Below are 23,757 nucleotides of genomic sequence, written 5' to 3'. Positions count from 1 at the left end.
CACTAAGGAGCCCCTTCACTGCCAGAGACAGGGGTGGCCGGACGGGAAGCTTCGAAGCTATGGAGGAGAGCACAGCAATAGGGGCGCAGAGGGCAAAGCAGAGAGACCCCTGCACAAAGGATTGGTGTCTACCAGCACTCACCAGCCCAAGAGGCTTGTCTGCTCACCTGCCGGGGCGGGCGGGGCTGGGAGCTGAGGCTCGGGTTTCGGTCAGGGTGCAGGGAGAGAACTGGGGTTGGTGGCGTGAACACAGCCTGCAGGGGTTAGTGTGCCACGGCTAGCTGGGAGGGAGTCCGGGGAAAAGTCTGGAGCTGCCGAAGAGGCAAGAGACCACTGTTTCCGGTGCACGAGGAAAGGGGAGTCAGAGCGCCGCCTCATCGAGCTCCAGAGACGGGCGCAAGCCATGTTTACTTGTTTTAGGGAACACAATGCACGGACCCCAGAGACGGGCATGGGACACTAAGGCCGCTGCTGCCAACACCAAGAAGCCTGTGTGCGAGCACAGGTCACTGTTCACACCTCCCCTCCCAGGAGCCTGTGCAGCCCGCCACCGCCAGGGTCCCCTGATCCAGGGACAACTTACCCGGGAGAACGCATGGCGCACCACAGGCTGGTGCAATGTCACACCGGCCTCTGCCGCTGCAGGCTCGCCCCGCATCCGTACCCCTCCCTTCCCCCAGCCTGAGTGAGCCAGAGCCCCCGAATCAGCGGCTCCTTTAACCCTGTCCTCTCTGAGCGAAGAACAGACGCCCTCCGGCGACCTATACGCAGAGGTGGGGCCAAATCCAAAGCTGAACCCCGGGAGATGTGGGAACAAAGAAGAGAAAGGGAAATCTCTCCCGGCAGCCTCAGGAGCAGCGGGTTAAAGCTCCACAATCAACTTGATGTACCCTGTATCTGTGGAATACCTGAATAGACAACGAATCATCCCAAATTGAGGAGGTGGACTTTGTGAGCAACTGTAGACTTGTGGTTTGCTCTATTTGACTGACTGGTTTCTGGTTTTATTTTTAATCTTAGTTGAGTATTTATTGTTCATTATCATCGGTAGATTTGTTTATTGATTTGGTTGCTCTCTTCCTTTTTTTTATTTATAAATATATTTTGTTCTCTTTTTTCTCTTTTTGTGAGTGTGTTTGTGTATGCTTCTTTGTGTAATTTTGTCTATAATGCTTTGCTTTTACCATTTGTCCTAGGGTTCTGTCTGTGCATTTTTTTATTTTTATTTTTTTAAATATAGTTTTTAGCACTTGTAATCAATGGTGGATTTGTTATTTGGTTGGGTTGCTCTCTTCTTTCTTTTTTATAAATTTTTAATTTTTAATTTTTAATAATTTTTTAATTTTCTATTTTAATAACTTTATTTCTTTTTCTTTTTCTTTTTTCTTTATTTTTTTCCTCCCTTTTCTTCTGAGCTGAGCAGCTGAGAGGGTCTTGGTGCTCTGGCCAGGTGCCAGGCCTGTGCCTCTGAGGTAGGAGAGCTGAGTTCAGGACATTGGTCCACCAGAGACCTCCCAGCTCCACATAATATCAAACAGCGAAAGCTCTCCCAGAGATCTCCATCTCAACACTAAGACCCAGTTTCACTCAACAACCAGAAAGCTACAGTGCTGGAAACCCTAGGCCAAGCAACTAGCAAGACAGGAACACAACCCCACCCATTAGCAGAGAGGCTGCCTAAAATCATAATAAGGTCACAGACATCCCAAAACACACCATCGGACGCAGTCCTGCCCATCAGAAAGACAAGATCCAGCCTTATCCACCAGAACACAGGCACCAGTCCCCTCCACGAGGAAGCCTACACAACCCACTGAACCAACCTTACCCACTGAGGGCAGACACCAAAAACAACAGGAACTACAAACCTGCAGCCTATGAAAGAGACCCCAAACACAGTAAGGTAAGCAAAATGAGAAGACAGAGAAACACACAGCAGATGAAGGAGCAAGGTAAAAACCCACCAGACCTAACAAATGAAGAGGAAATAGGCAGTCTACCTGAAAAACAATTCAGAGTGATGATAGTAAAGATGATCCAAAATCTTGGAAATAGAATGGAGAAAATACAAGAAACGTTTAACAAGGACCTAGAAGAACTAAAGAACAAACAAACAGTGATGAACAACACAATAAATGAAATTAAAAATTCCCTAGAAGGAATCAATAGCAGAATAACTGAGGCAGAAGAACGCATAAGTGACCTGGAAGATAAAATAGTGGAAATAACTATGGCAGAGCAGAATAAAGAAAAAAAGAATGAAAGAATTGAGGACAGACTCAGAGACTGCTGGGACAACATTAAATGCACCAAGATTCAAATTATAGGGGTCCCAGAGATGAAGAGAAAAAGAAAGCAACTGAGAAAATATTTGAATATTTTATAGTTGAAAACTTCCATAATATGGGAAAGGAGATAGTTAATCAAGTCCAGGAAGCACAGAGAGTCCAACAGAAGATAAATCCAAGGAGAAACACGCCAAGACACATACTAATCAAACTGTCAAAAATTAAATACAAAGAAAAAATATTAAAAGCAGCAAGGGAAAAATAACACATAAGGGAATCCCCATAAGGTTAACAGCTTATCTTTCAACAGAAACTCTGCAAGCCAGAAGGGAGTGGCAGGACATATTTAAAGTGATTATGGAGAAAAACCTACAACCAAGATTACTCTACCCAGCAAGGACCTCATTCAGATTTGCCGGAGAAATTAAAAGCTTTACAGACAAGCAAAAGCTAAGAGAATTCAGCACCACCAAACCAGCCTTACAACAAATGCTAAAGGAACTTCTCCAGGCAGGAAACACAAGAGAAGGAAAAGACCTACAATAATAAACCCAAACAATTAAGAAAATGGGAGTAGGAACATACATATCGATAATTACCTTAAATGTAAATGGATTAAATGCTCCCACCAAAAGACATAGACTGGCTGAATGGATACAAAAACAAGACCCATATATATGCTGTCTACAAGAGACCCACTTCAGACCTAGGGACAGATACAGACTGAAAGTGAGGGGATGGAAAAAGATATTCCGTGCAAATGGAAATCAAAATAAAGCTGGAGTAGCAATTCTCATATCAGACAAAATAGACTTTAAAACAAAGACTATTACAAGAGACAAAGAAGGACACTACATAATGATCAAGGGATCAATCCAAGAAGAAGATATAACAATTGTAAATATTTATGCACCCAACAAAGGAGCACATCAATACATAAGGCAAATACTAACAGCCATAAGAGGGGAAATCGATAGTAACACAATCATAGTAGGGGACATTAACACCCCACTTTCACCAATGGACAGATCATCCAAAATGAAAATAAATATGGAAACACAAGTTTTAAATGATACATTAAACAAGATGGACTTAATTGATATTTATAGGACATTCCATCCAAAAACAACAGAATACACTTTTTTCTCAAGTGCTCATGGAACATTATCCAGGATAGATCATATCTTGGTTCACAAATCAAGCCTTGGTAAATTTAAGAAAACTGAAATCGTATCAAGTATCTTTTCTGACCATAATGCTATGAGACTAGATATCTATTAAAGGAAAAAATCTGTAAAAAATACAAACGCATGCAGGCTAAACAATACACTACTTAATAACCAAGAGATCACTGAAGAAATTGAAGAGAAATTTAAAAATACCTAGAAACAAATGACAATGAAAACACAATGACCCAAAACCTATGGGATGCAGCATAAGCAGTTCTAAGAGGGAAGTTTATAGCTATACAAGCCTACCTCAAGAAACAAGAAAAATTTCAAATAAACAACCTAACCTTACACCTAAAGTGATTAGAGAAAGAAGAACAAAAAAACCCCAAAGTTAGCAGAAGGAAAGAAATCATAAAGATCAGATCAGAAATATATGAAAAAGAAATGAAGAAAACAATAGCACAGATCAATAAAACTAAAAGATGGTTCTTTGAGAAGATAAAAAAACTGATAAACCATTAGCCAGAATCATCAAGAAAAAAAGGGAGAAGACTCAAATCAATAGATTTAGAAATGAAAAAGGATAAGTAACAACTGACACTGCAGAAATACAAAGGATCATGAGAGATTACTACAAGCAACTATATGCCAATAAAATGGGCCACCTGGAAGAAATGGACAAATTCTTAGAAAAGCTCAACCTTCCAAGACTGAACCAGGGAGAAATAGAAAATATAAGCAGACCAATCACAAGCACTGAAATTGAGACTGTGATTAAAAATCTTCAAACAAACAAAAGCCCAGGACCAGATGGCTTCACAGGCATATTCTATCAAACAGTTAGAGAAGAGCTAACACCTATCCTTCTCAAACACTTCCAAAATATAGCAGAGGGAGGAACACTCCCAAACTCATTCTTCGAGGCCACCATCACCCTGATGCCAAAACCAGACAAAGATATCACAAAGAAAGAAAACTACAGGCCAATATCACTGATGAACATAGATGCAAAAATCCTCAACAAAATACTAGCAAACAGAATCTAACAGCACGTTAAAAGGATCATACACCATGATCAAGTTGGATTTACCCCAGGAATGCAAGGATTCTTCAATATACACAAATCAATCAATGTGATAATACATATTAAGAAATTGAAGGAGAAAAACCATATGATCATCCCAATAGATGCAGAAAAAGCTTTTGACAAAATTCAACTCCCATTTGTGATAAAAACCTTCCAGAAAGTAGGCATAGAGAGAACTTACGTCAGCATAATAAAGGCCATATATGACAAACCCACAGCCAACATCGTCCTCAATGGTGAAAAACTGAAACCATTTCCTCTAAGATCAGGAACAAGACAAGGTTGCCCAATCTCACCAGTATTATTCAACATTGTTTTGGAAGTTTTAGCCAGAGCAATCAGAGAAGAAAAAGAAATAAAGTGAATCCAAACTGGAAGAGAAGAAACAAAGCTGTCACTGTTTGCAGATGACATGATACTATACATAGATAATCCTAAAGATGCTATCAGAAAACTACTAGAGCTAATCAATGAATCTGATAAAATAGCAGAATACAAAATTAACACACAGAAATCTCTTGCATTCCTATACACTAATAATGAAAAAGCTGAAAAAGAAATTAAGGAAACACTCCCATTTACCATTGCAACAAAAAGAATAAAATACCTAGGAATAAACCTACCTAAGGAGACAATAGTTCTGTACGCAGCAAACTATGACACTGATGAAAGAAATTAAAGATGATACAAATGGAGAGATACATCATATTCTTGGATTGGAAGAATCAACATTGTGAAAATGACTATACTACCCAAAGCAATCTACAGATTCAGTGCAATCCCTATCAAACTACCAATGGCATTTTTCAAAGAACTAGAAAAAAATTTTCACAATTTGTATGGAAACACAAACCACCCCGAATAGATAAAGCAATCTTGAGAAAGAAAAATGGGGATGGAGGAATCAGGCTCCCGGACTTCAGACTATACTACAAAGCTACAGTAAACAGTAATCAAGACAGTATGGTACTGGCACAAAAACAGAAATATAGATCAATATAACAGGATAGAAAGCCCAGAGATAAACCCATACGCATATGGTCACCTTATCTTTGATAAAGGAGACAAGAATATACAATGGGGAAAAGACAGCCTCTTCAATAAGTGCTGCTGGGAAAACTGGACAGCTACATGTAAAAGAGTGAAATTAGAACACTCCCTAACACCATACACAAAAATAAACTAAAAATGGATTAAAGACCTAAATGTAAGGCCAGACACTTTAAAACTCTTAGAGGAAAACATAGGCAGAACACTCTATGACATAAATCAAAGCAGGATCCTTTTTGACTCACCTTCTAGAGAAATGGAAATAAATACAAAAATTAAAAAATGGGACCTAATGAAACTTCAAAGCTTATACACAGCAAAGGAAACTATGAACAAGACCAAAAGACAACCCTCAGAATGGTCGAAAGTATTTGCAAATGAAGCAACTGACAAAGAATTAATCTCCAAAATTTACAATCATCTCATGCAGCTCAATATCAAAAAAACAAACAACCCAATCCAAAAATGGGCAGAAGACCTAAATAGACATTTCTCCAAAGAAGATATACAGATTGCCAACAAACACATGAAAGGATATTCAACATCACTAATCATTAGAGAAATGCAAATCAAAACTACAATGAGGTATCATCTCACACCAGTCAGAATGGCCATCATCAAAAAATCTAGAAACAATAAATGCTGGAGAGGGTGTGGAGAAAAGGGAACTCTCTTGCACTGTCGGTGAGAATGTAAATTAATACAGCCACTATGGAGAACAGTATGGATGTTCCTTAAAAAAACTTAAAGTAGAACTACCATACGACCCAGCAATCCCCCTACTGGGCATATACCCTGAGAAAACCGTAATTCAAAAAGAGTAATTTAAGAAAAAAAAATGTTATGAAGAACCTAGGGGTAAAACAGGAATAAAGACACAGACCTACTTGAGAATGGACTTGAGGATATGGGGAGGGGGAAGGGTAAGCTGTGACAAAGCGAAAGAGAGGCATGGACATATATACAGTACCAAACGTAAGGTAGATAGATAGTGGGAAGCAGCCGCATAGCACAGGGAGATCAGCTCGGTGCTTTGTGACCGCCTGGAGGGGTGGGATGGGGTGGGTGGGAGGGAGGGAGACTCAAGAGGGAAGGGATGGGGGAACAGATGTATATGTATGAGTGATTCACTTTGTTATAAAGCAGAAACTAAAAAAAAAAAAAAACAATAAAAAGAGTAAGGTACTCCAATGTTCATTGCAGCTCTATTTGCAATAGCCATGACATGGAAGCAACCTAAGTGTCTGTTGACAGATGACTGGATAAAGAAGATGTGGTACATATATACAATGGAATATTACTCAACCATGAAAAGAAATGGAATTGAGTTATTTGTAGTGAGGTGGATGGACCTGGAGTCTGTCATACAGAGTGAAGTAAGTCAGAAAGAGAAAAACAAATACCGTATGCTAACACATATATATGGAGTCTTAAAAAAAAAAGTGGTTCTGAAGAACCTACGGGCAGGACAGGAATAAAGATGCAGATGTAGAGAATGGACTTGAGGACATGGGGAGAGGGAAGTGTTAGCTGGGACGAAGTGAGAAAGTGGCATGTATTTATATATGCTTCCAAATGTAAAATAGATAGCTAGTTGGAAGCTGCTGCATAGCACAGGGAGATCAGCTCAATGCTTTGTTACCACCTAGAGAGATGGGATAGGGAGGGTGGGAGGGAGACTCAAGAGGGAGGAGATATGGGGATATATGCATATGTATAGCTGATTCACTTTGTTATACAGCAGAAACTAACACAGCATTGTAAAGCAATTATACTCCCAATAAAGATGCTAAAAAAAAAAAAAGTGAACATATGTTCCAAAGGATACCATCAAGAAATTAAAAGACAATTCATAGAATGGGAGATAATATTTGCAAACCATATCTCTGATAAGGTAATTATATCTAGAATATATAAAGATTCTTACAACCCAATAATAAAAAATTACACAATTTTAAAATGGGCAAAGTATCTGAATAGACATGTCTCCTGAAAAATATGCAAAAGTCCAAAAAGCATATGAAAAGATACTCAGTATCATTATAAGTAAAGGATCTCGATAGACATTTATCCAAAGAAGATGTGCAAATGGCCAATAATCACATGAAAAGATTCTCAATGTCATTAACCATTAGTGAAATGCAAATCAAAACCACAATTATACATCACAATTTGATAACATTTTACACACATAAGGATGGCTGTAAAGAAAACAACAGAAAAATAACAAGTTTTGGGGATGATGTAAAGAAATCAGAATGCTTATATACTGCTAGAGAGAACATAAAATGGTAAAGCCACTTTGTGAAATGTTTGACAGATCCTCTAAAGTTTAAACCTAGAGTTACCATATGACCCAGCAATTCCATTACTAGGTATATACCCAAGAGAAAGGAAACCTTATGCTCACATAAAAACTTGTACACGAATTTTTACAGCAGCTGTGTTTATAATAGCCAGAAAGTGGAAATAACTCAAATATCCATCAACTGATGAGTGGATAAATACAAGGTAGCACATTGATGCCATGGAATATTATTCAGCAATATAAATGAATGAAAAACCGATATATGCTATAACATAGATAAACCTAGAAAACTCTTATGCTAAGTCACAAAGACCACAGATTGTATGATTCCATTTAGTTTTTAAAGCAAAAGCAAAGATAAACTTCAATTTGACCTATGCTGGAGTTATCACACATCCTGACATTTAAATGTATAGTGTTTCACTGTATGCACCTAGGAGTAACAGAATGAAAGACATACTAAATTCTATTGCCACTATTTCAGTGGCTAAACTAAAGTGTTGTTTTATGGTAAAAGTATTCACTTATGTGAGAGACAAAGTTAAGGTTAATCTATTTTCCTAGGTGGTACAATTAAAGCCTGCATTCTGTATTTTGTAGAATGCTTAGCCATTCTTTAAAAATTCTCTGAGCATCTGGTATGAAACAGAAATATATCTCTTTCTTGAAACCCACAAAAATCTTATTGCTTCTGGGAAGGGTCCACAGCAGCTACCAGGGTGAGTGACGAAAATGCTCTTTACCTTGGGTTGTAAATTCCTCCCAGACTTTATTCCTATATGACTAGACAAACCAGCCATAACATGTTTCACTGAACATATTATTTCCTCCACCAATATTTGGAAACTACTATGAGTCACTGTCTGAACATTGTACTACAGATAGAACATTTGATAGATACAGAGCTAAAAGAATGAATAGTGAGGTAGGGTGGCTAGATAAGTAGATTGAAGTTTATTCTGGAACGTGTACGTGCTATAAGAGGTGAGATGTAAGAAGTTCTGGGACCTCAAAGAAAGGAAGCTAACACAAGCTAGGTGCTCAGGGAACGCTTCTCACAGACTTTAAATCTTTACCTTAACAAACAATTAGACTCTAAGCAGGATGAAGAGGGGAGTATAACAAAGAAAGGGCATTCTGGACAGAGTAAGTTACAAGGTACAAAGACAGGATAATGGGAGAACATGCATGTGTGGCTACCTGCAGACATATGAGATTATTGGGGCACACAGTGGGCAGGGCTGCTGTGAGCTGAAGCAAAAGTGTGACAACTCTGATGGACTTTTTCCGAGGTGTTCTGAGTTTATGCCAAGGGCACATGTTAATTTTGGAAAGACCACCTTGGCTACAGCAATGGAAGGTAGAGTATAGGAACATAAAGGTGAAGCCAGGAAGAAAAGTGAAGTCCATTGACTTATTCAAGAGAAGCTTGAGCCTGAACTAAAGCAGAAATACAAGAGACATAGAGCCATGAATGGATTTTAAAGCATTTAATACACATAATCAACCAAAGGGTAATTTGGATAAGGGGATGAGTGAAATGGAAGATGTAGGGGGACCCCTGGGTTGATATTTTGTGCAGCTGAAAACAGGATGGTATAGTTTATTGAGAATGTGGGATCGGAGAAGCAGTGCCTGTTTGCTATGCAAAACATGCGGAGATGTGCTTTGAAGGTTTTAGTTTGTGGTGTCCGTCAAACGTGAAGAAGGCTGTTGGGCACAGAACTCTGTAGTGCAGGATACTCAGCTGCTCTCAGCAGAACATCGGAGAGTAGTTACCTTTTAGCAGATGAGTGGGGGAGAGTTGTGCATGGAAAAGACTAAGAATAACCAGACAGATTTGAAATAAGCATCAGTGAGTGACAGAGAATTCAAGGGGGTGATGGCTCTTTAAGAATGGAGGGGTCATGGACTTCCCTGGTGGCGCAGTGGTTAAGAATCTGCCTGCTAATGCAGAGGACACAGGTTCGAGCCCTGCTCAGGGAAGATCCCACATGCTGGGGAGCAACTAAGCCTGTGCACCACAACCAGTAAGCCTGTGCTCTAGAGCCCGTGAACCACAACTACTGAGCCCACGTACCACAACTACTGAAGCCCACGCACCTAGAGCCCATGTTCCACAACAAAGAGAAGCCACTGCAATGAGAAGCCCGTGCACCATAACAAAGAGTAGTCCCTGCTCGCCTCAACTAGAGAAAGCCTGTGTGCAGCAAGGAAGACCCAACGCAGCCATAAATAAATAAATTTATATAAAAAAAAAAAGAATGGAGGGGTCAAAAGTGTCAAATCATGGAGGAAGGTCACCTTAAAATAAAACTGAAAAATGCCCATTAGATTTTTTGGCAAAAAGCACACTCTAGAATTTGGTGAGAGCCATTTCGTGGAGGTTCCAGGATCAGGCTGGATGGCTGGGTGTGGAGAAGGTAGATTGGTAGGCAAATCAATGCACAGAGTGAATAAGCATCATTCAAAGGGTTTTGTGAGACAGAAAGATGGTGATAGGTGGGAGTAGTTGCAGACACGATTTCCTTCATTTTTAAAAAGAATTTTAGGGACTTCCCTGGCATCCAGTTGTTAGGACTTCGTGCTCTCACTGCTGAGGGCTGGGGTTTGATCCCTGGTCTGGGAGCTAAGATCCCAGACAAGCCATGGGGCACGGCCAAAGAAAAAAAGTAAAAAAAAAAAAAAAAAAAAACCAATTTTCATGGGATATGTGTTTTTGTTTAGATGAAGGAAATGGTCTGAGAAGGAAGTGGGCACTGTTGTTTCAAGACTGAGAAGACATAGCAGAGAGAGGTGTGAGGAGAGAAATGTCCCAGAGCACAGCAAGAAGGATTAAATTGGGGCAGAAGAGGAACTCTTAGAAAAGGAGGATAGAGGGAAAGACAGATAACTAAGACCGTTCCTTATTTCCTTTGGAAATCCCAAAGAGTCAAGAAACAATCTCACTGACCGATAATTGATGATGCCATGTTGAAGTGTCTCCTTCTGGCAGGAAGAGCATATGATTTAGGAGAGAGAATCTGCCTCCCTCTCTGCTTGGGGACCATTAGTTGGGGAAAAAAATAGGCTTGGTGAGTCCAAGAGGTAGAGGGGGCAAATGAACTCGCCCTGGGTCCAATCTCACTATATTTTGATTCTCTATGGAAAAGAACAGATGTTCTCTTTTACGTTGAGAAAGCACCATGCTTCCTCCTCAAGTACATTTTAAACAGGAGGTTTCAAGAGAGGCCACCCACAGCTCTGATGTTCCCACTGAGAGGAAAAATAAATGCCAAGCCCATGTGCACTAAGCAAGGAGGAAGAGCTGAAAAAAAAAAATCCAACTCTATAGCCAGTCCTGCTTGGCTGGGCTAGTGGCAAAGATTAAGTTTACCAAGCTTTTATTATTATTTTTTACCCATTAATAGTTCATTGCCACTGACAGTAGGCACCCTAACAACCTAACAACTAGTTAGTAATAGTCCAGTTTACTAAGCCCAGAAAGTCTAGAAAATTCTTAGAAAAGTATAACATTTATATTATAACATGAATGATATTGAATGTGTGATATATATGAATAGTATGAATATTATAACATTCATATCATATCAGATTAATAGGATAATGGGGATGGTATAGAAATAATCAAAACTTATGAGCACTAACAGAGGTGACCAGAGGTTTTCCTCATAAGGAAATAGGTGGCTCTGAGGGTCTCTGGAGTGAGAAAAAACATTTAGGTTATAGTACCGGCTACTGACTTTGCCAAATAGAGCCTAGTGTGACTTTTGGAAAATTATTTAAAATTTCTATGTATCAATTTTCTTGACCCTAAAATGCTGGCTCTAAAAACACATTCTTTATAGGGTTAAATACATACACATATTGAATATACTTATATATTATATATAATATTATTTTTATTATTATACATTTTTATACTATGTTTGTTTATTGTTATATGTTCTAATCCATCAATATCCTGCCAGCAAGAAAAATTCACAGATGGTTCACTCATAGAGACACTTGAAAGAAAAAACTACTTACAGAGATAAAGGTGGGATAAGGACACATAAAGGGATAGTAAAGTGTGAAGAGACTTAGCAACTGAAGATAACTGCAGATAACTGTAACTGCAGATATAGCAGATAACTATTCAAATAGTATTTAGTGTGTAACTTTTATACTTATCACTAGACACATTTTCACTGACATTTAAAAATATGCTTGAACTTATATTTAAAGATGTCTGCAATTTAAATAATAGAGACAAAACTATAACCAGACGTCAATTCATACAATTTCTTCCTTTTAGTGCTAGAGAAAATGGGACACAAGGAAGCCAAGTACCCAGTGTCATATAAATATCTGGAGGGATATCCTGAAGCCAGGTTTCATAATTCTTACGTCCATGGTGAAATACAGAAGGAATAATTTTCCTTTGATACATCTCCAACTCTCTTATACATTATTTCTCAGTGTTTTCTTGTTGGAAAGCCCTGGCTTATCCCTTTAGTTCCTGGAAGTTCTGGTACATCTGCATGGTCAATTAACTGCATCCCTGGATCTTCCGGATTCTTTTCCTCTGCCTCGTCAAGGCTGTACTCGCTCCCGTTGGCATGGAGAAAGCAGAGTGCCTGAAGCACGGAAGCCATTGAATAGTGGTCCTGTCTCTTTAGGTGGCAGCTTTGCTGAAATTGGCTCTTCCTCAGGGCATGTTTCTTGGATGTGAATGGCCAACAGAGTGTATGCATACTTGCAGGGTAATTTACGGAGGAAAAAAAAGTCGATGTGACACTAAAGTTAAAACACTTGTTAGGCATAGATGGAAAATGAGACACCAAAAGGAGTCTTAGTGTATTAGATCACCCTTTGGGGTGTGGGGGTTCTGGAGAGTAGAGAGAAGAGTTTGGGATATGAGTTCAATCTTGAGATTCTGAAAAATGCTGTGTCAGGCGTTCCAAAGGAGAACGGATGACAGACAAAGACCAAAATCTTACATCCTGCTGCATAGCAGATATTAACAACGTTCCTTGTTTTCACATCATCCTTGCCTTGTATTTGAGTAGTGGTCAAGTCTTCCATACCAAAGTTTAATGCAGATAAAGGCAGATTGCTGTCACTTGAAAAATAATTGAATAAATAGTCACAAGTAACCTTCAGCTGGTCATGAAGTTATAACCCACTCTGAGCACTATATATTTTGAAAGATAAACTTAATTCATGGGTAGACAGAATGACCTACTTAAAAAGATATTCATAGTAGTATACTTTTAATGTAACCCAGTCCCTTTTAAGGTTAAATGTGTTTCAATTTATAAAACTATGATTAACCCACAATCTTTACGTTTATAAATTCAAAATTCCCTATATTGTCTCCAGTCTGTCTCTCCCAGACCAATTCCCCCCATTCCAAAACTTAAAAAATAAATGAATAACCCAACCCTGTAATGGTTTTTTTTAATGGTTTAGTTTCTTTGAGTATGATATTTAAATAAAATGTATTATGAAACATTTAATATGTATGTCTGTGTATGCATATATATGATATATTTATTGTTATAATAAATGTAATGTACTATCAGAATTGGAATATGTTTATGAAAAAATCTTTTAAATAAAACAAATCAGTTCAGAAGTAAAATTAGAGTGGGAACTGGCTTTAGATACTGAACCTTGGTTTATTTATCTAAGACACAATTAGTAAGTGCATGCAATTTTTATCATATATATTCTAAAATTTTAAACATAAAAGTATGTTTCACAGGTAGAACAATTTTTGCACGAAATTTTCATGGATTCTTGGATAAAACTGAAATAGAAGATAATAATGACAGGATGAGGTTAGCATTTTATTTATAAGAACTTCTTCTATAGCTTTAATTTAAAAATGTAACTTCTTTGAACTCCATTAGTACCCCCATCTTCTACCAAATGGACCAAAGGAAAAGGTGGCCTCCGTCTAACAATTTAGTAACGCAGGACTGGATTTCATGTAGTTTAAAGACCTTGTCAGGTCACTGCTTATATTGACCATAGCCAAACATCTTGGAGAGGCTAAGATGGTCCATGTGAGGACCTGGAAATTGCTTTGCTGTTATTGTTGTTCTTACTTTGCCTCTAAAAGGACCAAAGGACAAGGAGAGGACTGGAGAAGGGAGGAGGGGGAAGGAGGGCTGAACAATAGGGCAGGGGGCTGAAGCCTCAGTTGTACTAACAGCCAATCCTCTTTGCTCAGCAATGTGTTCCCCCAATTCCCCTCCGCTTCTTCCAGTTCACCTGTCTCATCATCTCTACCCTTATCTCAGCAAATTATTTATCTCCCTACTTCACTGAAGAAAGAGAAGCCACCAGGTGGGACCAGCCTCAAATTGCCATTCACCTCTATGTAAAAACATGACTTATATCAGATGAAATGTCTCCTTTCCAAGTGTAACTTCTCCTTCTCTGTTATGGATCCAAACCCCTCAAACACCAGGCCTATAGATCCTCTTCCTTTTTAGAGGGTCCTTCCCCTGCCATTTAAGCATGTCTCAAAACAGCATCAAAACTTGTTGAACTTTTAATCGTGTTTCCCTCACATCAATGGGTCTTGAAAGAATAGTCTCCACTGGTGACCAATTTCTCACCTCCAATTCGTTTCTCAACCCTTCTATCTTGGGTTCATCCACTACAACCGAGTTAAAATTGTTCTTTTCGATTCAACAATGACCTATTGTTTTACTCCAATGAACATTTTCCTTTCCCTTGGCACTTGAGCCCTTTTTGGAACTAGACAATTTTGAGCTTTTTCTCCCTTCCTCCTACCTGGTTAAAGTCTCCTGTTTTATTCTATCTGCCTTTCTAGAATGATTACTACACCCATAACTCCAAGTAGCACTTATCTGCCCACGCTCTCATCTCAAGCTTTAAAAGACTGTATATATTCTCTACTAACATGGCTGATTGAAAGCCCTCAAAGTCACCCAAATTCAAACTGTCTAAAATTCAACCTTTCTTACTTCCCCTCCCTCTTCAAATCGAACTCTTCTTTAATTCCTGATGTTGAGGAAATGGCATTCCTCCTACCCAGCAAGTCTCCTAAGCCAGAAATCTGAGACACTTTCCTCCTCATTATCAGCATTTCATGTACCATCAGGCCCTAAGGTCTGTGGCTTCTCCTTCTAAATGGTTCTCATATCTAGTTCCTTCTCTGCATCAATGTTTTATTTCAGGTCTTCACCATTTTCTCCCTGGAACAATGCGATCCTTTCCTGCCTCTAATTTAAATTTGATTAAGGTGTCGCTCCATCCTACTGTTAAATACTGTAAAGATAATCCTGTTATCTTCTCACTTGCAATCTTTTTGTTGTGCCCCAGGCATGATATAGCTGAAGCGAGTAGGTGGGACCTCCACATGTGCCCATCATTTGGTATCTGCGTACTTCTAGGAGCTCGTCTCCTCCTCCTACCCTATAAAACATTCAGTATTTGAGCCATACTGAATTAACTGAAGTTTCTTGAATAAACCCTACTCTAAGGGGCCTCTCAGCGTTTTGCACCTCCACTGCCTCTTTCTGGAATCTCCTGCTACATTCTCTGCTCCATTCCTACCAGTTTACTGGATTCAAATGCAGAAGCATCTTCTCCAGAATGCCTTCCTGGGACTTCCACACTGAATTCAATTTCGCTTTTCTGTTTTTTTATACTACCTTTTGCATCATTATCATTTATAACACTGCATTTCAATTATTAAATTAATCATTTGCCTTTTCCACTAAAATGTGAAATCCTCCAAGTTCTTGCCTACATCTTTCACATATGTATGTTAAACACTTAGCAGAGAGTCTGGCGTGAAGCAAATGTTCTGTGTATATTTATTGACTAAACCAGACTACTATAATCCCAGATAAAATGTACAGATGTGTTACAATTACAGACTACATTGAGGTTCAAGTCAGCAGCTGGAGAAAGCCAGTCAATTCACTAACAGGTCTTATTTATTATCATGCTGCCAAAGTTAATTTTCTATGTTTGCTTACATCCAAGTTATTGTGCTTAGGATAAAATGGTGACCTCCCGTTTGAATTTCACATATTTTGCTTTTCACAGCAGGGAACTGTACTAAGTCAGCATTTTTATGTCCTAAACTACCTTCAAGACATAAGGTCTTACTTAAAATAATAAATGATCATCCTTCAAGAGTCAATTAGAATCAGAATCATAACGATTTCTTTCTGGAAAGGACAGTCTTAAGAGACATGTATTTCAACTGCAGTTGAACCGACTCATGAATTTGATAATTTTCCTCCTGCTGTGAATGTTAGCTTCCATTCTGCTTTTAGCCCAACATCTATAGTCTCTGCAACTGTAGAATCTGTTGCAGTCGCCAGAATTGTTATATAAAAACATATCTTTGTTTAGTGACTATTTCAGTCATTCAGAAATGGTCTGGAAACTATAAAATTTAGCCAAATGAAAATTTCAAGGATGGAAGTCATGTTATTGTTTTTCCTCAAACATATTGTTTTTAGCCTAGAGCAAAAGTAAACTTTAAGTGGTCCCTGTGGGGAGATCTGACACGAAGTGTTCCTTAAACTGAAGACGTATCCACCAAATGTAAAAGGATAAGTGGGGCTCTCCGTGGTACAGAAACTTCTTCACAGACATGTATGCAATGCCTTTGATGCTAGGTCCTGGGAAATGGCTCCCCTTTGAAAAGATTACTGTATCATGATGAGATTTCATATATGTGTGTATATATATAGTAGTATATATATTTTATTGGGTTGACCAACCCAATATGTATATTATACACACATATATATATAACATACATACATATATACACATCTGCTAATTTTAATCCGATGTGTTTGATGCTATGATAAATTACAGACAGTGTCCTATGGAAGCACAGATGAGTGACAGTCAGCTCCAGGGTCAGAAAATATTCTCTGAGGGAGCTGGCTAATGATCACAATTTTAATGGAGAGGTTGAGAAAGGAGAGGTTGATGGTTTTATTACATTACAGAGAAGTTGAAGCAGAAGGCACACATGGCATGGCATGAAGAATGGAAAAGAACGGGGCACATATCTGGGCAATTTACAAGTGACTTGCTATTACTCAAAAAGAACTGTAGGCAGGGAGAAGCAAGAGGGCAGAAGGGTGCCAAAGTGAGAAGAGGCCAGGTCACAGGGAGTCTGGGTTCTGTTCCTTCTGGTAACAGGATGCCCTTGGAGGGTTTTCGAGCAGCAGCAAGTTAGGGCCATAGTTTCGTCTGAGGAGAATACTCTAACAGCCACGTGGAAGATGGATTGGATGGAGGAAGCTGGAAGCCAGACTAGAGACGGCTGCAGTACTCAAAGTGACTGATGTTGGGACGTGTTCTAGGACTTGGAAAGTGGCATGAAAAGAAAGGCATGCATCTGAGAAATATTTGAGCTGTAAGGCCCAGTAATTGTTTTAAATGAAGTCTATAGTCTGTGACATTTATCTGACATTAAATACATTAAAATCATTTATTTCACACCACACCCAATGCCGTTATCATTCACATTCCTACAGTTTCCCATCCCAAGTTGTTTGACTCCACCATTGCCCCAGCAGGCATGCTCACACACACGCACACTCATACACACACACACACACACACCCTGGCTGAATATCCTTTATAATGCTCTGCTCAAAGGGTGCAGAGCCGCTCATAATCACATCATTAATGAAGTCGAGAAATTCAAGTTAAGGCCCAGGCACAGCTCTCATGAAGGTCACCTCAATTGGGGAAGTTTAAAAAAAAATGTTGGAGCAGAGATGGAAGAGGGAAAAAGTCATAGGGGAGCTGCCTTATTCTGGATTCTTCATCCCACTTTGAAAGTAAACACACTGCCCTGGAGCTCTACACTGCAAAGGGAATCAAGGGCAATCACTCAGGTCACATGATCACTGTGGACAGTGAAACCAGATAACAGGACTTCACTCCTCCTACCCACCCCCTTCCCAAGTGCACGGGGTTTTGTCTACACAGACTTTTCCAAATATAGCCCAGGTATGTTGTTTCAGGAGTTAAGCAACCACTACAGTTTGAGGTTTGTCTTTTGGTCCAATTTTGCAGAGTACAGTGTCTCAGTAAATACCAAATATGTGTCTTCTGTTACATGGAGGCTGTCAAACTCCAGAGGGGGTTAAAGCTCTCCATCAGCAGCGATGATCCACGTGTTTGGTTTTTAAAAGTTTCCCATGAAAAAACTGAAATGGGGAAATCAATATGTTCATTAAAAAATTTTTTAAGGTATATTTTGAATATATAAAGCTGTTCATTTGGTAAAATTCCTATGGTATTTCATTTTTCTTTCTTTCTTTTTTAATTACTCTGTGAAAATGAAGAATGCAGTTGATGTATAAACGATTTCTCCCTGCTTTGAAGGAAATTTCTAATGTGCGGAAGTCCTGTCTTTCTTACTGCAAGTGAGTTTGTTTTCAGATTTAGGCAGAAAGAAGAAATTCCTCTCTTGCCTCTTAAATTTGAGCAGACTGTTCTTAAGTGTGTTTTAAAAAAGGCTACAGAGGTAAAACTAGGCCACGGTGGTGATATTAGCTCCAGCAAAAATAGTCTGATTTACACTCGAATGCAGTTATTTCAACTTTTCAAGTAATGTAATCTTAGGGAGACCGTGGTTCCAAAAATATGACAATGTCTTAAGTAGAAAATCAAACTTCACAGGATCATTTTATTTCCATTAAATTCCACTCTGAATGTTGCAGAAGGCAATTTCTGGTTTTATTATTGTTAATTCCAAATATAATAAATATTCGTCTCAATCTGAGTTGATTTATTATCATTTAAAATAGAAGACTATTTGAAGCTTTCACTATATAGAAGGTATCATAGGATTTGCTCCAAACTACTGTTTTTTTTTAAATTTTTTCTTTTGCTAAAAGTAGCATGGACTAAATTCTTAGAAAGCATACATTATAGGCATAACATTTTTTTAGGGAACAAGAATAATTCGACTTGCAGTTTTTAAAGAATTTTTCATCAAAATTATAGTTTTGTGGAAAACAATAATAAAAATACATGTGCGGTTATTAGAGAATATTGTCATTACCTACTATCCATATTACCATTTTATATTTTGTTACTAATATTGAGCTTTTCTCTTTCTAGCTTGTAATTTCCCCATGATTAGGACTTTTTAAATTTGATATAACATCTCCTAGTCAGGTATTGACCTGTGCCATCAAAACTAAACTTAAAAATACCTTTGAGTCTAGTCTATGAAGTCTAATATCCTGTTATTCCTAAAGTAATCTGTCAATTTCTTCAAGAATGCAGTGGTGATTATCTCTAACATACTTAGAAAAGGATAACAAAGTATCTGAACTCCGTTATCACCAGGAGGGAAGCAGAGCCTAGTGTTAGCATCATGGATGGTGAAGACCAAGGGTCTGGATTCAAATTTTCACTCTCCTGCTTGTAATCTCTTTGACTTTGGCCAAGCTGCTTGACAAGTCATGTCTCATCATCTCTACCAAATTATCTTGACCTCTCTCATTTTTATCAACTGTTCACAACAGAGTGAGATCGTAGAAATGTGAGGATTATTGGAATTCATGATAGTAAATTCTTTGACATGTGTCTACCATATAATGTTATAAAAGTTTGCCATTTTTATTTTTGTATATTGGCTAATTCACATCACTTGGTATTTTTTGAGTGGGGGGAAAGGAAAAGGGGTTGTGGGATGCAGGGAGCTGAGACAGGGGTGTTTATTAGCATTACTTTAAATACTAAGTAGTATTTAAAATGAAAAAGGTCAAGATCAGCCTCATTTTAATTAGATTATCTTAACTCGGTTGTTGTGTGGAATTGGGGATGAGAAATAACGTTCGATCAAAAACCGACCAAGAAGGTACTGGGCCTTTCTCATTATATATGCTGAATATGAAGGCAAATGAGTAAAGTCTCTTGATACAAAGAACATCTTAGATTTAAGTCCTTCATTTGTAATCCCTGGTAGCAGATCAGTATTTATCATGCATCAAATTTTAAATATCTGCACTATTCCTCTCAACGCCTTTCTAAATTTGTTAGAGTTTACATTCAGAAAACATCTTTGCATTCAGATTCAGCATCCTTTCAATATTTGCAAAAAAGGAGAAATGAACACAGAATGTAAGCTGAAATGAAATGTGTCACCATTCTTGCTAATGTAGACAAAAGGACCCTTTGCAGAAAGTGCTTCATAAGAACTTCAGTGTTTCAGATGTAGTAACCTCAATTCAAATCAGAGTCTATTGCAGCAGTGAGTAAAAATATCAATGTTCCTTACTCTGGGGGGAGAAAAAGACATCTTTGCCAATGTTATAGTCTTAAGGGTTAGTAAGCCTGCCATTTGATTGTCTTCAATCTGCTGTATGAATTGCCTACAAGACTCTTTATCTTCCCCAGACATGATTAATGTAAGCATACATCAACACCAGAGGCTCTAACTTCTCTACCAAGCTTCCCTTAAGAGGATCACCTACCATCGGGAACAATAAAAGACAGCTGGGACTTTTTTAAAAAATGGGTAAGGGTGGGGAGAAAATCCATCTATTTCACTACTAAACCTCAAATAAATAGATGAGCTTGCTAGCAGTGCCCTTGGGGCCCTAATGTGATACAAGTTGATCGACAAATGCTCTCCCTGTAGAGAACTGTTAACAATTCAGCTCAAAAGAGCCAAAGACGGAGTTAAATCTCTTAAAATAGCATACCCTTGGTGCTTCAACCACTTTCCTTTGTTGCTCTTTAATTTGAGACATTTGTCAAGGAAAGGAAATATATGTCTTCTGGGAATTCCCTTGTGGAGTTACAAAGGATGCAAATCTGGCCTGAGACATGGTGAGCTTTCCAAGAAAGTAAAAACTCACACTGTTACTTTTCTCATTTATTGCCCAGTTTTTCAGCTGGAGCTGGAAAATGGTCCCTGACTCCATCTGACAATGCTTTCCTTAATGGATATGTATCTAATATGAAGAAAACTTGGACCATATGCTTTAGACACCCTTAGGATTGCTGCTGAAACCAAAAGACTAATTTTTAATCTCCAAAATTATTTAAAAAGTGTGGATGGGGTGGTATGGAGAAGAAAACAAAAAAGATCTTGGGCATGTCATCAGGAAGAAGGAAGCTGATGAATCTTGTGGTTTGTTTTGCTTGCTTATCCACAAGAATGAGATCCTTTGCTGGGATTTCTTATCCAGCTTTATGTTGTTTGGAGCAAACCAATTTCTATTCCAGAACCTCAATATCCTCCTCTGTCATATGAAAAGATCAGAGTATATAACTTCTAAGGTCTTTTGGGGATCTGTGATTTTTATTATTTAATTTTGTTTGGAGATATTTCAGCCCATAAAATTAGCAAACAAATTACCAAATGCGAAAAATCTATGAAAAATATAATTTTCTTAATGACTTACAAGAAAACAAAAATACCAGGCAATATAAGAAGCCAAAAGCTCATTATGTTTTTAGTAATACATTTTAATTAAATTTCTTCATTCCGGTAATTGTTACCTAAAGAAATCTGTGCCTAGATAACAGAATCTCAAGTTGCAAATGGATCCTTTGATCCTACTTCCCTATTTAGAAGAGGAAGATGTTGGCTAAATTTCAGAGCTCCCAAATTATAGGAGATAGCGAGAGATGAAGAATAATTGTGAGAAAAGAGGGGCTACAGTACTTCCAAGGCATGTGTGTTCACACATACACTCGGTGCAAAGAGTAATTATTAAAATGCTACTGAGTGAAAGTTGAGTTGAAAAACACTTATATCCTTTCCCTTCAAGGGACTTTGATATGAGGGCTATGATATATACATGTAAATCCAATACATGGAATTATGTCATTAGAGCAGATAGAATGATGTAAAGGAGGGAAAGCCATTTCCCATGGGGGAGTCCAGGAAGGCTCTGTAGAGGATGTCATTTGAGATGGGCCATAAAACATGGGCAGTGTTTATATTTTAAAGACATTTTGGGAGGAGGAAACAGAATCCATCCATTTATTCATTTATTCACTCATTCATTTATTTACTCATTCACCCAACATCTGCTGAGCAATGACAATAGAGGAGGCATTGAGTTTGATCCCAGACCATGAGAGCAAAGAAAACAAGGTCTTTACCCTCAGGAGGTGGTACTTACTTGAGAAACAGCTAGGTGATCAGTTCATCTATATCAGAAAATATGTGTGAGGAATGGAGGACACAAGACAGGGAAGGTGGGTTGGGATCTAATCATGGAAGTACTTGAATCCCAGCTTGACAGACAATGAGAAGGTCACAGAGGTTTCTGAGCAGATTTCAGATATAGCCTGATCAACAGGGTGCCTTAAGTAAAAGAGACCAAGCAGCCATAAGCTGCACTGACAGGTGAAACTAAAGTCGACAGAACTCACGATGGAAAAAGGAAAGAAAAACTAACAAACAAGCACAGGTTAACAGTGACTTAGTACCTCTATTTGGAAAGCCTGACTCAGATAACTCCCTTGAATTCCAGAACCAACATTTCTTCTGAAATCGTTCTCCTGAAGGGTTTAAATACTTTAAAAATGCAAATGCTTGAAGTCTCAGGGAAACCGGAAGGACTAGACGGTGGGGGGGTGGGGGGACAGTGAAGCCCAGAGTGGTAGAGGGACTTGTCCAAGGTCATAAAGTGAGTCAGAACAGAGTCAGGGAAAGGCTCTATGAGTCATGGCTCCCAGCTTCTGCTCTGACCACGAGATGAAGCTCCTCCCTAGCAACAGAGGGAGGACTCACCCTTGATGTAGCCAAACTGGTTCTCTCTCTACATCTCTGGCCTCCGCTAATGGCAGGACCCTGTCTTGTTATGTTTTGTTCCACAGCCCAGAATAAGTTCCAATGAATAATTCTGGGCTAGGTGGAGAAGTGGTAGCAAGGAGCTGGTTCACCTTATAATACTGTACCCGGCCACCCAGTGCAGGCAGCAGGGCCAGAGTTGGAAATGGATGGAGCAGATTCCCACAAGTTTGAAAATGGGGACCATTATTTACACAGTTGAGAAAAGAAGACCATGGATCCCATGGGTCAAGGGAGATGTTGGGAGTGTCTTCTCTTTGTTAATAAACCACTTCTGCTTGGGGATAGTATATCAGGATGAGGAATGAATATGTTAAGATCCAGATGGCCTGAAGAGTTGGTTGACATTGTCATGGATGCTCATTGTTTGTTTGTTAAAATACATATGCTTGCTACCATCTCCCTATCTCTGAAATTATAATTTACCCTCTCTGGTGAAGAGGATGCTTTTTACTGGGATTATTTAGAAACCGCCAAAGTCAATCCTGATACTCACCCTGGATAGAAACCACTGTTTGAAAATGCCAGATTTGTGGTATGGGCCCAAATACTAAACTTTCTTTCTTTTCTAAAGGTGATTTATCCTTGCCATCATTTTTCCTTCAGGTCTTAGAATCTTCTTTTCCTGTTAGTCATGAATGGTCATTGAAATTATTGTTAAAATCACATTTTAATATACTTTTTAGCTCACGATATTAAAAACATACTTTGGTCATTAATTGTATAGAAATATAAGTACTCCTTGTACAGATCTGTAGGCATTACGTGCAGTTCCAAGGCAAATGTATATTTACAAGCGACTGGGAGAAATGAGTAATAATACATTTTTCTTATGAAAATATCAGTTTGGGAAAGCCAGTGTACTCAATAATTCTTTATAGTGGAGGGTGTATTAATACAGTTTTTGTACTTGTACAGGCAAAATATCGCATTTAAAAAAATTTCTTTTTTCTTTTTTTTTTTTTTTTTTGCGGTACGCGGGCCTCTCACTGTTGTGGTCTCTCCCGTTGCGGAGCACAGGCTCT

The sequence above is a fragment of the Mesoplodon densirostris genome, chromosome 18 (genome assembly GCF_025265405.1).
Source record: "Mesoplodon densirostris isolate mMesDen1 chromosome 18, mMesDen1 primary haplotype, whole genome shotgun sequence".
NCBI lineage: Eukaryota > Metazoa > Chordata > Mammalia > Artiodactyla > Ziphiidae > Mesoplodon > Mesoplodon densirostris.
Note: the sequence above shows the minus strand (reverse complement) of the source record.